This window comes from Palaemon carinicauda, unplaced genomic scaffold (assembly GCF_036898095.1).
Source record: "Palaemon carinicauda isolate YSFRI2023 unplaced genomic scaffold, ASM3689809v2 scaffold445, whole genome shotgun sequence".
NCBI lineage: Eukaryota > Metazoa > Arthropoda > Malacostraca > Decapoda > Palaemonidae > Palaemon > Palaemon carinicauda.
Genome location: NW_027171701.1, coordinates 42,721 through 60,000, shown reverse-complemented (window position 1 = coordinate 60,000; position 17,280 = coordinate 42,721). Strand labels below are relative to the sequence as shown.

General features: G+C 35.8%; 1 long non-coding RNA gene across 1 annotated transcript in view; it reads left to right on the top strand.

The window, feature by feature from the left end:
* Positions 1-14,734, top strand: part of LOC137636923 (uncharacterized) — a 62,475-nt gene extending 47,741 nt beyond the window's left edge. The window contains exons 7-10 of the long non-coding RNA XR_011043298.1: positions 4,894-4,985; positions 6,271-6,377; positions 12,609-12,651; positions 14,316-14,734. This is a non-coding gene — a long non-coding RNA (uncharacterized lncRNA). The remainder of the gene's footprint in view (positions 1-4,893; positions 4,986-6,270; positions 6,378-12,608; positions 12,652-14,315) is intronic.
* Positions 14,735-17,280: the final 2,546 nt, after the last annotated feature.

The following is a 17,280-nucleotide window of genomic DNA, read 5'->3' as shown; positions in this document are numbered from 1 at the left end:
ACCTCTTCCTCCCCCACCTTTCTTCACCCCACCTTTCTTCCTCCACCTCTCTCTCTCTCACTCTCACTCTCTCTCTCTCTCTCTCCTGGTCACACAATCCGTCCATAGCAAATGACATGTAAACTGTACCTATCGCTTCAAACCAGTTATTACAGAGTTTTGTGGTTAAAAATACCTCTGATGTTTTCCTTCTTTAGTCAATTTCAGATCTTGAGGTTACTCAATGTCTGTCGTATGTGTATAGGGGCGCAAAGGTCATTTAATGGAAGACAATATATTTATAAGGCGTTAAAAGTACGTAGTGATTACATATATAAAGTTTGTAGACCATGTTTGGTTGTAACCCAGGGTGGTAACGGGCAGTCAGTAATTAACCCCAAACCTCCTCCCCCCCCCCCCCTTAGCCCGCCCACACGGTAAGGGATAAGTAAGGTGGGCGGCCCACCCCATGGGTGAAGTAGTGTGTGTCTGGTTAGGTTATTCATTATAGCTCTACCAACATACAAAAGTCACCGTTTCGTATAACACATAAGAACTATGTATTTTTCCAACTATATTAGACAATTATTATTATTATTATTATTATCATTCAAGAAAAATGTTCTTAATGATTTTTATATTAAAGAGCATGGAGAATTTCGAATGCATATATCACTTTATTATAATTATTATTATTATTATTATTACTAGCTAAGCTACGACCTTAGTTAGAAAAGCAGGATGCTATAATCCCAAGGGCTCCAACAGGGACCAACAGCCCAGCGAGGAAAGGAAACGAGGCAATAAACTGAACTAATGCATATCCAGTAGGCCTATTGCATGAGGGGATGTACTGTTGGGGGGGGGGGGTGTTCAACCACATATCCTGGTGTATCATTGACTTATAAAAAAACTATTTTTCAACGATTCTCTCTCTCTCTCTCTCTCTCCTCTCTCTCTCTCTCTCTCTCTCTCTCTCTCTCTCTCTCTTCTCTCTCTCTCTCTCTCTCTCAGTAAAACGTCATGAGAAATGGGAAGTGTTTTTAATAGTTAGTTTCCTTGGTCGTTACAACCTCACCATTCTTGAGAGCTAAGGATGGTGGGGTTATGGGGAAGCCTATAGATCTATCTGCTGAGTCATCAGCAGCCATTGCCCTGGCCCTCATTGGGTCTAGCTTGGGTGGAGAGGGTCTTGGACCATCATATGTATATACTGTATATGATCAGTCTCTAGGCCATCGTCCTGCTTGATAGGGCAATGTCAGTGTCCCTTGCCTCTGCCATTTATGAGTTACCTAAATGTTTCGAACCAGTTAATATTCAAGAAATTTCTATAGTAAAGTTACTCGGTGGATGGCGTGTGGTTAGGGAGTGGGGGAAGAGAGATGAGGAAGGAAGAGGTGGGGGAGGAAGAAAGGTGAGAGAGAGAGAGAGAGAGGAGAGAGAGAGAGGAGAGAGAGAGAGAGAGAGAGAGAGAGAGGTGGTGGAGGAAGAAAGGTGGGGGGAAGAGAGGTGGGGTGAAAAAGGTGAGGGAGAAAGAGAGGTGGGAGGAAGAGGTTGGGGAAGATAGGTGGGGGAGGAAGAAAGGTGAGGGAGGAAGAAAGGTAAGGGAGGAAGAAAGGTGAGGGAGGAAGAAAGGTAAGGGAGGAAGAAAGGTGAGGGAGGAAGAGAGGTGGGGTGAAAAGGTGAGGGAGAAAGAGAGGTGGGAGGAAGAGAGGTGGGGGAGAAAGAAAGGTGGGGGAGAAAAGTGGGGGAGGAAGAAAGGGTGAGGGAGGAAGAAAGGTGAGGGAGGAAGAAAGATAAGGGAGGAAGAAAGGTGGGGGAGAAATTTAAAATAGTTATAACATACCCTTCATTAACCCTAATGCTTGCCAAACGTAGCCCTATAGCTTATTTTAGCTGAATATAATCTATTTCAAAGTCTAAGAAAGTAATTTAGAACATAAGTTTCAATCAAGATTAACCTTCCTCTTGGTAAGGTTAGGAGAGAGAGAGACTAGCTATGGTAAGCAGCTGCTTCTAGGAGAAAGACACTCCTAAATCAAACCATTGTTCTCTAGTCTTCGGTAATGCCATAGCCTCTGCACCATGGTCTTCTGCTATCTTCGGGTTAGAGTTCTTTTGCTTGAGGGTACACTATTCTATCTTATTTCTATACCTCTTATTTTGTTAAAGTTTTTTGTAGTTTATATTTAAATATTTATTTTAATGTTGTTAATGTTCTTAAAATATTTTATTCTATTTGTTAATTACTTCTCTTATTTCCTGGTTTCCCTTCCTCACTGGGCTATTTTCCCTGTTGGATCCCTTGGGCTTATAGCATGTTGCTTTTCCAACTAGGATTGTAGCCTAGCAAATAATAATAATAATAATAATCATGAATGTTTTATAAAGGGAGAAATGGGTCAAAGACGATTATTTTTCCATCCACAGTAATGGTCAGAAATGTGTTAAACACAAGACAACCCGTTGAAAAATATAATATATTTAACAAAAAGTTTAAGCTAAGTTGTTTTCCTCTTGTGAAAAAAATATTTTTTTCTCTTGGGAAATCCAAATGTTTAACATTCGTCACCTAATGTGCCATTGCCATCATTGCACGGCATATGCTGTACTGTAAGCGGTATTTCATGGCCTTTGCATCATTCCTTGTGCACTTAGATGTGTAAAGGTTCCTCATGAATATTAGAGGTAAGGACAGTGCATGTGCCTTGGCAGAACATGCATATGATCAGCTACCAAGCCCTCTTTCCACCCAACTTAGGACCAGGGAGGACAAGGCAAGGGGTGCTTATGACTCATCAGATAGACCTATAGACTCCCCAAACCCCCCATTCATAGCTCACAAGGAAGGTGAGGTTGGCAGACACTGCAAGAAACTATAGAGTTTCAGTGGGGCTCAAACCCCAGTCATGCAGATTGCCAGACAGGAACGTTTCCAGTAGGTTAGTAGAGTGGAATTAGTGGGTTGAAAACGTCCCTGTCTGGCAATATGCTGGACAGGTGTTTGATACCTGCTCAAGCTCAGTAGTTTCTCGTAGTCTCTGCAACCTCACCATCCCTGTAAACTGATGATGAAGATTTTGGGGAACCTACAGGTCTACCATTGCCTGGTCCTCCCTGGTCCTAGTTTGGGTGCAAAGGGGCTTTGGTGCTGATCATTTGTATATATGATCAGTCTCTGGAGCTTTTTCCTGTTAGGTCATTGTTAATGTCCCTTGCTTCTGCCATTCATCCGGACAAAGATCGTATAAAGCAGACACAGGTGAAAGTGTCAGGAATGACAAGAGCTCCTCATTGATTACGGGTTGGTAACTCCATATTAGTGTGGGGGTTGGTGGGAAGTAAAATACAAATAGCTAAAGGAAAATGACGGATGTGTGCCCAAACTGTAATCGGTGCTGTATGCTTTTCAACTACTGCATTGCAATTGTTCAGTGGCTACTTTTCACTTGGTAAGGGTAGAAGAGACTTTTCAGTTATGGTAAGCAGCTCTTCTAAGAGAAGGGCACGTTACTAGAAAGGCAACATTTGCCATGCAAATACAGCATATTTTACTCCCATCTCACTCCCCCATGCAACCATGGACTGGCTTATATTAATCTTTTCCAGAAATGGATCCCCGATAGATTTACAAGAAATCACTCTGAAGGGTTGTAAGCAAAAATTGAGTAAGGTCCAGTGGGCATATATTAGAGGCATTTCCATACCAAATTTCAGGTCATATGGTTTAAATACCAGGGTATATGAACAAAGAATGCAACCACTAAAATTAATAATTTTTAAGTGATGTATACAAAAATCATGACTTACATCTTGTGGAACATATATCCAAGGTCCCCTCATACAAAATTTCAGGCCATTTGTTGTAAATATATGGGCACAGGAGGAGAAAATGTATATTTTTGGTCTAAAAGGGAACAAAAATTGCAAAATTTACCATTTTGAACAAACTTATGCCTAAATATTGATGACTTCCTACTGTATTTCTAGGGCACCTCCATACCAAATTTCAATTCATTCGGTTATGATATCAAGGCACAGGAGACCAAAATATAAATTTGTCTGAAAATGGCAAAAAAAAAAAAAAAAAAAATTTTAAAGGTATCAAAAATAACTTAAAATGCACTTGAGCTTTGTGCCAAATTTCAAGTCATTTGGCCCAGATATGACTTGAGATGAATTGATTTGAAGATTTGACAGCAGGAGGAGAAGAAACCTTAACAAAACATATCCCTCACAGGGAGCGAAATATAAATGTCAAACTATTAATCTTAAGTCTTGGGTAATGCCGCAGTCTCTGTAACATTGATTTCCTGTCCTGGGTTAGATTTCTCGTGCTAGAGGGTACACTTAGCACAACATTCTGTTTCTTATTGCTTTTGCTCGCTGGGCTATTTTCCCTGTTGGAGCCCTTGTGCTTGTAGCATTTTGATTTTCCAACTAGGATTGTATCTAGTATTACAAGCTTTGAAATCATACTGAATGGATCAGGAAGAATAAGCTGAAGCTTCTCAAGGCAGGAACCCTGGATTTCCGCCTTGGATCCACTGTAGTTTTTTTTTGTCACCATATGGTAAAGTTTCAAATTGATATTTTATAACGTTAGATTCTTCATCCTGTATGTCAAGCCACAGCCTGTCAAAAGTGAAAATTATTTCAAGAAATATGAATATTCTAGCACAAAATGTCTGATCTTAACAATTGAAAGATAGGTTTCAATATTATTGAAAGTTGAGTGAAAGATAGGTTTCAATATTATTGAAAGTTGAGTGAAAGATAGGTTTCAATATTATTGAAAGTTAACAGAGTATATATCTTGCTTTTTGTCACATGATTTGAAGTTTTAATGAATTTTATGAACCTGATTTAAAATTGATGGCATATATCTAATATCAAATTTTTTTTTTTTAGGTATGAAAAGAGTCCAAGAATCCGCCTCCAGCAGAGCGAAGACCATGCTACCAGGGCTTGAGAAACTGATCCAACTTATTGGATCTAACATGGTGAGTTTACCTTCAGGTAGTAGTGGTGGTCCCCCAGGAAGACAAGAAAGGTATTCAAATAAAGATAAATACAGTAATGGAAAACTACTTTCTGAGGCCAAAGTATGATCCAAACTCTCGCCTAATGCTCATATACTCTTGATAATATTGTCTTTCCAATTTCTTTTTTGTTAAACTTTTTTGGTTTGGTTCACTTCTCTTTCCTTGTGGCTGACTATTCAGTTGGTAATAGGAAATGTGCAGAAGTTTATATACCTGGCAGACTTTTCCCTGATTACCCTCTACTGTACGTGAAGATTTATCCAGTTTGGATAAAAGTCTTGTACAATTATTCATTTTAGAAGGTTCCTGGTCCAAAATATTTTTAGTCTTTCAACTTATTGTTCATTCCATTTGATCCTCACAACCATTGAGCAGTTGCACGCTTAATGTAATATGACTGATGATTTAAATTTAATAGAAGATTTTCTTTCATTAAGCACTACAGTATTTGGATGTCACAAATACATGTGTTTTTCTGTCAACTCTGAATTGAAGGAAGGCTCTGGGCCACATCATTGTCTTTACATGTGGAAATTGTCCTGATACATTACCCTTTTATTAAACCCTTTCCCCTAAGACCTCAAAGAGTTCCATCTTTTCTTGTCATGGGGTATTGTCATAGCCACAAGCAACATAGTTTTCCTCATCAATTTGCTTCCTTACATTATACAATGGTAGTGGTCATATTTGTTACCAACTCTTTTATATGTTATGGTGCAATTTTCACACAAAATAATCCTCTTTTGGTTAACCTTAAACAAGTACAAAACTGTTACTGCCATCTATTTTAACCAATTGGTTGATCTAGAATTAATGTTCAATTTTCCTTTTTATCACTCTGTTCTTATTTTCTTATGCAAGCACATCATTCTCACCCTCTTATTTTAATGAGTAAAGCAAAGGTACCTTTTAATTTTGCAGCAAAGCACAGTAATCTGTCACCTATCTCTGCATTACATTCCAAGTCCCTCTGTGAAAGCTGTAAAGTACATGCAGATATCCAATATATTTTGTTCCTAATTTTTTTTTACAATTTCATATTAGCTTTATAAATTTAAGCTTTTATAAACCCAATAAAGGCAATTTAAGGCAGTGGTTTGTTTGTACTTTATGGAACATATATTTAAAAAAGACCATAATCAAGTTGTGTACTTATATCAATGGTATCGTAGCAAGATCGTGTTTTGATATTCTTCTGTGGTTTACAAGCGAAAGAGATGTTGATGTTTTTTCTCATTTACAGGTTTTGAGCTTAATTTAACCAAGATGCCAAAAGGCAGGAAATGCCACACAATTCTTTAGTCCCTGGAAAATAACAAAACTGGAATGAGGATATCTTCATATGTTGTCGTAAGTATAGCTAGGAAAAATATAACGTACTTAAAATTTGCTGTTTTATAGCTTAAGAAAATTCTCTCTCTCTCTCTCTCTCTCTCTCTCTCTCTCTCTCTCTCTCTCTCTCTCTCTCTCTCTCTCTCTCTCTCTCTGCGCACACATCATGGATACCAAGGGTAACTCCCATGGGTGCATTTTAGCAAATTGGGGACTGTTTTGAAGTTTGCGCAGAGAATGGCTGATTTTTAGTTTAAGTAAAGACCTAAAATCAAAGTTAGTTTAGCTGTTCTATTGTCAAGTATTTACTTTTTTTGTTGTCCTCTCTAGGCTCAATTGGTTTTGTAATGTCAGGATTTTTTGTATACCTGTGCTGCTGTTATTCCTAATAAGGAAAGGAGCAGTATCGGTCTTAATTTATACTGTATTCATTTAAGCCTAGGTTAAGTTAGTAGCCTTTTCATGTATATAACCTGTTGATTAGCCTAGCTTTGCTATTAGCATAATATGCTGTATTTTCATTAGGAAGTAAGTGGTGATAACTTGCTTTGCATTGACTTGATTAAGTTAAGTTTTAATTTTTCCTTGGGTAATTTTGTATTGGTTAAAAGCATTGTTCAAGATGGATGAGGCTGAAATGAAAAAGTTAATTAGAAAGAGAGCCTATGTTAAGGGTTTAATAACTCTTGAGATTAGGAAGATTGACTCTTTAAAGGACGATCAAATTAATAGTCATTTGTTGCAAGAATTCATTCACAAAATTGATGCTAATTTAGTAATAGTTGAGAATTTGTGAAATTGTTGCTGAAGATGAACTAGTTAGTATTATGCAAGCAGCAAGAGATTATCATTATGAAGTACAGAAAACTCTGTCTGAGCTTAGAGTAAAATTTGATAATTTGTTTGGAGGTAAGAATACTCCTCAAAATAGTTCTAGTAAAATTGTAAAGTTGCCTCTCCCTCCTATTCAAATTCAGAAGTTTGAAAACAATGCAGCTAATCTATTTGCCTATTTTAACTTTAAGAAGGATTTTAATAATGCTTTGGCTGGTATGCCTAACCTAACTAGTGGTCAAAAGTTTATTTATTTAAAGGGTTATTTGTTAGGTGAAGTTTTAAGTGTAGTAGAAAACATTACAGTAGATGATGAGGGTTTTGATTTGGCTTTAAGCAATTAGATCTTAATTTTCTAGATCAAGACAACATAATTGATCAAGTAATAGGTGAAGTTTTGAACATTTCTGAAGTAAAATCCCTTAGTGAAGTAGAGTCTTTAGTTAGATCTTTGAATAATAAATTCATTGACTTGAAGGGACTTGGTATAGATCTGACTGAAGTTGATTCAGCTGCTCTATTGCTAACTAGCAAAATTGTAAATAGGAAGCTTCCTAGAAATTTTTTGATAGAACTTTCTAGAACTGCAGGATCTTCCTATCCTAATTTTAACCAGTTGTTAGATAATTATCAGAGTATTATTGCACGCCTTAGTTTAGGTCATAATGAAAATTCTGGTGCAAAACCTAAAGTTAAACATGAAGGTAAAGAAGTTAAATTTGAAGGTAAAGACCGTAATTTCCAGCAATCTAAGTTTGGTAATAGATCTTCTGCTAGTAATGACTCTAATAAAGTTCAATTTACCAGTAAACCTTTATCTTTTCGTAGATGTAAATTTTGTAAAGAAATTGGTCATAATTCTTCTAGATGTACTAGGTTTGATACTTTGCAATCTTGGAAGAATAGAGCTGAAGAACTAACTTTATGCTTTAAATGCTTGAGTGATAGGCATGGGGCCTCGGAATGTCCGGGATATAAATCATTGTTACCTTATAAATGTTTTTTTGTAATAAATCTGAACATCATGGAGCAATGTGGCCTCATGCTAGTAAGGATCTTGGTAAAAAATTATTAAGTTGTCAATCAGGGTCTGAAATATTTGTTCCCTTTATTACCCTCAAAGTTGGTAGGGGTAGGAAATCTTTTAAATGTTGTTTTCTATTAGACACTGGAGCCCAGTTTAGTGTTATTAATAAACAAATTGTTGATAGCAGATTAGAAGATTATTGTGGTGCTCCTTTATCTAGGTTAGTTTCTTCTTTTGGGTTGCCAGCTAGAGTTAGTGATGGATTTCACTTGGTAGCTGATTTAACAATGCCTTGTGGGAAAAAGACTAGTTGTCTGTTTTTTGCATTGGAAAATTTTAATCTTTCCATACAAATTCCTATGTTGCCTTCTGTAGTTAAAAATATGGAATCTGCTGGTTATTCTGTATGTAATAATTACCCAGGGAGGAATTCTGAAATTGTAAATATATTAGATATCCTTCAGGAATTTAATCAGTTAGATTTAGACTCTGTAGAGTTGTTTAATATTAAGGTTAGAGTAATTAAGTTGGCCAATGGGGTTATTCCATTTTGTACAGTAGTCAATTTTGTTCATCCTTCACAAAGGAAGCTTTTTTGTAAGAGAATTGATTCTTATGAACCTTGTAAACCTGTAAGAAAGGTAGAGTCTTGTCCTAAAATTGATAGTAATAAAATCTTGGAAAATAGACCAAGAGGTAATGGTAAAGCTAAATCTGTTAGGTTTATTCCTAATAAGGAAATTAAATATGTACCTGAATGTAACAGAGAATCTAGAGTTTTTTATAATTCTTCCCTTAATTTGGAGAGTAAACAGACTTCTAAGCCTGATAAGAATAGACTTCTGGAATTTGTTCCTCCTAAGCAACTTGGAAAACAGAAGCTATTAGTGAATTTTGCAGTCAATCCAGTAGGCTATAAGTTCGATCCATTGAATGATATCTTTCCTGAATCTTGTGTAGAGTATGGACTCGACAATTTCTATAATTTAGAATCGATTGGGATTAAAGATGAAAATTCCCTTCCTTATGAAGACCAACAAGTTGCTGAATTTGCTAAATCAATTTCTTTTCATGAAGGACATTATCACATCCAGTTACCATGGAAAAAGTCCCAAACAATTTAAAGATTTCTTTGGCAGTTGCTGAACGGCTTTATTCTAAATTAGAAGACCAGAATATATCCTCTAAATATGAGGAAGTTTTTGATAGACAGGAGGAGCTTGGCATTATTGAGCCTGTTAAAAATAGAGCCGCAGGTCAAATATTCATTCCTCATCGTCCTGTCATCAGAAATGATGAAAATGCCACTACTAAAATCCGTCCTGTATTTAACTGTAGTTTAAAGGTGGGAAAAGCTCCTTCATTAAATGAAGCCGCTTTCCCTGGTATTGATTTGATGAACAACTTGTCTTTGGTTTTGTATTTGAGGAATAATGATTATGTAGTTGTAGCTGATATAGTCAAGGCTTTTCTCCAAGTTAGGTTATCTTTAGAGGCAGATCGAAATAGATTTTGTTTCTTTAGAAAGATAAATGGGAAGTTTGTTGCTTATAGATATAATACTATAATTTTTGGATTTGTAAGTTTTCCCTTTATATTGAATTATATTATTCAACATCATTTGTCTAGCTATAGAGGGAATGAAGTAGCTTCTCTGATTAGAGACAAATTTTATATGGATAACTTAGTGCTCTCTTCTAATCAGGGAGCCCAGATGCCATTTATTATCAATTCTATTAAGAAAATTATGAATTCAGGGGGGTTGCCTTTACGGGAGTGGGGTTCTAACATTCCTGCTTTATTGTCTACTCTTGATGAAGATGAAAAGGTAGCTTCTTCTGAAATGGAAATTTTAGGATATATTTATGACTCTGACCAAGATACCTTACAATTAAAGGTTAAGCGATTGAACAAGGATGCTTCCTCAAAGCGTCAGATTTTGTCAGCTTTGTCCTCTGTCTTTGATCCTATTGGAATATTTGCTCCTATAATGCTGCAGGGCAAGCTTGTTATTCGTAAGTTGTGCCAGCAAGTTACGAACTGGGATGAAACAGCTAGTGCTGAAATTTCTAAACTATGGAGTAAATTTTGTAGTTCTTACAGTGAAGTTAGTCAAACTTCCTTTTCTAGACAAACTTATAAAACTGATGCTCCTGTTAAGCTGTTTTTGTTTGCCGATGCTTCTATGTATGCTGTGCAAGGTGATCATAGTTCCCTGATATTTACCAAAACCAAGGTTAGCCCTATTAAGGAGAAGACTCTCCCTACTTTAGAACTTTTGGCTGCTCAATTAGCTTTGAAGTGTTTTGACACCATTTTTGAAAGTAATCTATTAAATTGTGCTGAAATTGAAAGCATAACCCTTTTTATAGATAGCCAAGTAGTTCTTAGTTGGATTCTAACTAATAGGGCTCCTAAGAGAAACACATTTGTAAATAATAGGTTGAAGGAAATTTCTAGTCTGTTAGATAGGATTTCTGATAGATTTTGTAGAGTTTCATTAGCTTATATTCCTTCGTCTAGCAATCAGGCTGATTTACTAACTAAACTTTGTGCTAGTAAGCACTTTCTTGAAAATTTCAGTCTTTGGATCAAAGGGCCTTCTTGGTTGAATTCTCCTGACGAGTGGCCTAAGGGTCTTTTGGGTTGTATTCCTGATAATATGAAAGGTGACTTAATTTCTCCTGTAATGTTCCCTAAAAAGGAACCTCTTGTAAATATTAGTAATTTTTCTAGTTTTTCTAGACTTATAAGTGTAGTTTCTAAGGTATTTACTGTTGTACATAAGTTTAGGAAAATTCAAGCTGACCCTGTTGAGGCAGCTTTTAATTACCTTCTATGGTTGATGCAAGAGGAAGCTTTTCCTCTTGAATTATCTTATCTGAAGAATAGAGATTCTTCAGTGGAAGTTCCACCTTTAGTTAGGCAGTTCAATTTGTTTTTGGACGTGAATGGTATAATGTGAACTAAAGGTCGGATTGACAAGAATAATACTTTAAAATTTGATATTGTCAATCCTGTTCTTGTGAAGATTCAGGCCAATCTTTGCTGAAGGGCAAAGGGCTGGCTAACTTGAAGTCAAACTAATTGTACAGTATAGTGAGTATCACATATAGATCTTTATAGCTAGGATTCTCTCTCTCTCTCTCTCTCTCTCTCTCTCTCTCTCTCTCTCTCTCTCTCTCTCTCTCTCTCTCTCTCTCTCATTCTCATAAAAGTTCTGCATGATATACGTTAACACTTTTAGTTAGCGTATTTAACTATTTTGTGGTTTTAGGTACTTCTGAGAAGTTAGACAAATCCCTTGAAGACATTGCAATATATAGAATTGATCTGATGAATTTGAGAAGACGACGTATTAGACGCATTATATTTTAGTTTGCAAAACAAATGGTTCGGACAACTCTGTGAAAGTTGATAATTTTATCTGTGCAATATACAATATTGTTAAATTCTTTTCATATTGAAAAATTGACACAACTTGAAAAATTTCTTATATAGGGTCTGTTAATATTGCTTGGCTAATTTTGTTTACCAAGGTCTGTACGTTTCCATATCAGAAAGTTTATGGCAGGTCACGAATATTTGCCCCCCATTATTCACCACTTCAGTTGAAAACAAATTTATGCAGTACTGTATTCTTTACCCAACATCCCTTTCACATCAAGTACAGAGCTGCAATATTTGCTTTGGTATTTTTCTCTGTATTCTTCATTTTGACCTTTTTTCTCCTTTTATTATTTTGAATAATGTTCCCCCTTTACATTTTTTCATCCTTCATCCCTCGCAAATCATAGCTTTGTTCCTTAACTGTTAGCTGCTTCTAATTTCATTATTTTTCCCTTGTATGAAACTAGCATCTACAATGCTTTCACCAGGCCTCCCTTGCTGGGTGTATCTGCGATAATTTTGGTCAAAGTTTTCTCGGCACAAAATCTCATTTTCTCGTATGTCACTATTGTAAATGCACAAACTTTACTTTGACCTCTGAAACATAGGGCAGAATTTTTCCTGCTTACCCTTCATGGACTTAATCCAAAGCTCTTAAAGCAGTGGTTTGTATGTGAAACATGTGATAACTATTAAGTGCTTCTCTGAGTAAGGGGTTTGTACCACTTTCTCAACTATAGATGGTTAAATGTATAATTGTTTCAACTTTTCTCTTCATAAATCAAGAAATTTTTCTACATAATAGAAAGGATAGAAAATCAGGAAGGAAATAATTATAAATTGATGAACATAAAATGCATAAACATCCATCACTTTGGAACTCTGTCTGACTTGCAATAGCGTAATGGAATTTTAAGATGTATGTTGGTAAGTATAGAAATAATATATTGTATGATTACTGCATTGGCTTTGTATTTACCTTTGTATTTACTTTACAGGCTGATGAGTGGCGGAGTTAACCAAGTTAGAACGTTATCCATGGTGAGTGTTCCACTTTTGTTTTTTAATGCATTTGCATCATTGATACTTGTGTTTCATGTTTTCCTATTTTTCCATTACCTTAATTTGTTGGGCAAGAGCCTTCGGTCTATCAGATTCCTTATTCCTCATCGTTCAATTAGTTCATTATGCATGTTGTATAAGGTTTTCCTAATGCTTCCCATACTATCCTGCTCATAATACTAGTCTCAAGTCTCTTGTTCCTTACATCCTCATTCCCTGTCTCGAGTCTTTGCCATATAGATACATCTCCAATCATTTTCCCCAATTCCTTCTTCAAACTCTTCCTTCTATCTTATTCTCATACTGTATCAATCTTCTCACCTGATCACTCGACCTTTTTCGCAAATTCATACCTCTGCTCAATCACGCTTATGATAGCCTTTAAAAAAACAACGAACTTCCCTCAAAAAAAAGAAAAAGAAACTGCATAGTTCTCGCACCCATAATCTTATTGCATCTCCACATATCTTGCTCCTTTCAAACAATACTTTGGTATCATTGTAGAAGCCATGAAATATGTAATGGACATAACCACAGTAACAACATAAATAGAGAAAGCCATAAGCTCTTGCTGCAGTCAACATTATTTCTGTATATTGTTACTCTCGACTTGCCCATTCTGTCTGCTTTCTTATCCTTACTCATATCCATTGATGAGTACAGTCTCATATTTGCTTTTATATTGTACTTTTCTCACAGTCTTGCACTTTGAATGAAAATTTTTCTTGTCCTTGCATTCACATTTCATGACGCTATTGCAAGAGTCGATGTCCGTCTTCTTTTTCTGCACATTCAATTCTTCAGGTTAGCTTAATGATGTATGCAATCCTTTCTTTCTTTATTTCCTTTGAGGTTTTCAGGGAACCCCTTCTGTTTTTTATCCCTTTCACTAACCTCCTTTGTTTTCCTTCCTCAATGTTTCATTCTTATTTTCTCCCCTCCTTAGTTCATTGCTCAAAGCCTTCAATTTCTCTTCCATGCCACATTATTTATTTCACATTTCCAAACTGTAAAATCTAAGCTCAGTCACACTTTAATTCTGGACACAGTTGAATCAGAGCCCAATGAGTAATACCCATATTAGGCCTCATATATGGCAGGATATGAAGTTATAGGGATCAGAAGCAATCATACTTTTACTTTGTTTTCATAGTTACCCACTTACATAATCACTTTCATACACTTTTACCATCAGTAATAATTTTGAAATTGACTTTCGTACAGTACTATTTTCTGAAAACATATTAACCTCCACTTTTTATAGTAAAAATACTGTATTGCTAAAAAACATAGCTACATATTTAACTAAATGAAGCCACTTGATGTATACAATACTCAATCCAGTGAACTTATTCTAAATTTCTAATTCCTCAACTGACGAAATTTTAATGTACATGCCTTTTTTGGTAGGGGTGGTGTTATGGTTTGCTATGGCTTATATTTCACACTAACATGTGCAGGTCTCACGTTCAATCATCGCCACAGTCCAGACATTTTCATATGTTCATATCTATCATTGGATCATTTTAAACATACAATTGTGCCACTCACATATGATACCTGCACATCCTAGTGTGAAATATAAGCCATAGCAAACCATAATACCACCTCTACCAAAATGCGTTCAATTTTTCTCAATACAGCAGCCTGTGTTTCTGCACTACTTGGACATAATATAATAGGATCCTGGGGACAGAAAACTACTTTCATGTTCCTGCTACTTTTCTGTATTGCCTTCTCGCTTCCAGCCTTGAAGTCCAGTGTAACAGAGATGCCTCTTCTAAGACCTGTCTTACTGTCCCATCAGGTTGATTTACTTGCTCATTTGCTGTTATTTCATCTAGAATCTCTTGGTAAATATTACTTGATTCAGCACACATCTTGGCACCATCTGTAAGCCTAGGTATCTTAACCACATATATTTCTTGACAACCTTGATGGTGGTTTACATATTTTTCTGGTCAAATTCAGGTTCATTATGTTATAATTGGATTTTCAGTTCTCTTAATCATTACCGACCTCTTTCTCTTTCTCATCTCAGATTCAATATCGAAACATCGCTTCCTCAATTTTCATAACAATTTCCATCTTTCATAGTGTCTATTTCCATAACTCTCTCATTGCTTTACATACAACTTGTTTTTTAATATTCTCGCTCAGCTTCTGTTCATTAGTTTCCTATATCGTATATATTATCGTGGCATTCTTTTTCAAAAACTTTCATATCATACTTTATATTTCCTGTATTTATAACAGAAATCATTCTGATCTATTCTCACAGACAACCATCTAATTTCTCGAAAAAGTACCCATAACCTGCTTTCATTATATAAAAACTTTGAAATACAACACTTCATAAGACGCAACTATATCGTTATCATCTGTTACGCCTATTGACGCAAAGGGCCTCGGTTAGATTTCGCCAGTCGTCTCTATCTTGAGCTTTTAATTCAATACTTCTCCATTTGCCATATCCTACTTCACGCTTCATAGTCCTCAGCTATGTATTTCTTGGTCTTCTAACTCTTCTAGTGCCTTGTGGAACCAAGTTAAACATTTGGCGAACTAATCTCTCTTGGAGTGTGAAGAGCATGACCAAACCATCTTCATCTACCCCTCCCTCTACATGACCTTATCTATATATGGTGATTGAGTAATCTGTTTCATTTCTAATCCTATCCTGCCATTTAACTTCGAATATCCTACTGAGGACTTTATTCTCAAATCAACTTAATCTGTTGGAGATTGTTTCATTGTCATGATATGACTCGTGTCCTTACAGTAACACTGATCTCATTAAACTGATATATAGTCTGATTTTTGTTATATAATTTCAGGCGATTTGATTTCAAAATTTTACTTAACCTAACCCGCAAAAATCTATTGTAGGAATTTTTTCCATTTGTTTTGTTTCTTTCAAAACCATTTCTCTACTATAAAGCCCTCCTTTAAGTTGGTTTAACTTGGCGTCAGTTCTGACTTTACATCTCGAAACCTTGGGTATTACTCTAAATTCAAAAGTGAAATTGTTGTTAACGTAGTTAACTTTATGCTGGTTACTGTGTTGAAATAATGATAATGCTGTACAATACTTAACAGTTTTTATATAATGTAACCCAGTTGTAATTTATATAATGAAAGCAGGTTGTAGGTACTTCCTTGAGAAATTAGATGGTTGTCTGTGTCTGTTAAAAAGTTCCAAGTTATATTCCTGTAATGAGAATAGAACACAGTGATTTCTATGTTATAAATACAAGAAATACTAAGTATGATATGAAAGTTTTTGAAAAAGAATGCCATGATAATACATACAATACAGGAAACTAATGAACAGAGGCTAAGGTTGTATGTAAAGCGATAGGAGAGTAATGGAAATAGACACTATGAACGATGGAAATTGTTATGAAAATTGAGGATATGTTTGTAGTAGATGGATCTAACACAGATTGGAATATGAAAGCCAGATAAAACAGTCTCTCGCTTATGGACGTCTATGGATGGTATATACAGTAAAGGCAGATACTTTTCCATCTTTGAGGAGGTATGCGCTGTAATATGCATCTATATTTGGATCCACATATTATTGTGAGCAACTCTTTTCAAAGTTTACCTTAGCCAAGAATCACTTGTATTCAAGAATCACTGATACAAATCTTGAATACCAGCTGCAAGTTGCAACATAATCAGATCAACCTAACATCTCATGCCTCGCCAAAGAATAGGAGTTTCAGCCACCACATTAATCAGGCGAGTTCTATTTGTTAACATTCTCAGGGCATTAAATCAGAAAAAAAGTTTGAAGATAATTGATAGATATGGTAAAAATACAAGAAAATTATTATGAGGAAGCGTAGTTTTCATGTTTATCATTTATGCAACATTATTTGAGACTCCAAAAGTAAAATACTGTAATTTTATATTCACGTATTCAAAGTTTATTATTGTTTGCGATGTGTACAATAATAAGCCCTCAAAATATTAAGACCCGTCTTTCATTTAACCCACGACTTCATAATTTTTTATGGCCCTCGGGGAAAATCATAACCAAATGGCCCTGAATGCAAAATAGGTTCCCCATCCTTGATGTAGGTGGTTAATAAGTACAGTATAAGCTTTGGTGGGAGAAAAAAAGGGGCAAAGTATGAATGAATATACAGATAAAAGTGTAATAGGCTATGCCATATGGATTTCACAGACTAGAGATGTGTTGTAAACTGTGCTCAGCAAGAACTTTTTTCTATAATGAGGAAAATTGAACGCCTTTTGGTAGGGGTGTTGTTATGGTTTGCTATGGCTTATATTTCACACCAACATGTGCAGGTCTCACGTTCAATCATCGCCACAGTCCAGACATTTTCATATGTTCATATCTATCATTGGATCATTTTAAACATACAATTGTGCCACTCACATATGATACCTGCACATCTTAGTGTGAAATATAAGCCATAGCAAACCATAACACCGCCCCTACCAAAATGCGTTTAATTTTCCTCAATACAGCAGCCTGTGTTTCTGCACTACTTGGACATAATATAATAGGATCCTGGGGATGGAAAATTACTTTCATGTTCCTGCTACTTTTCTGTACTGCCTTCTCGCTTCCTG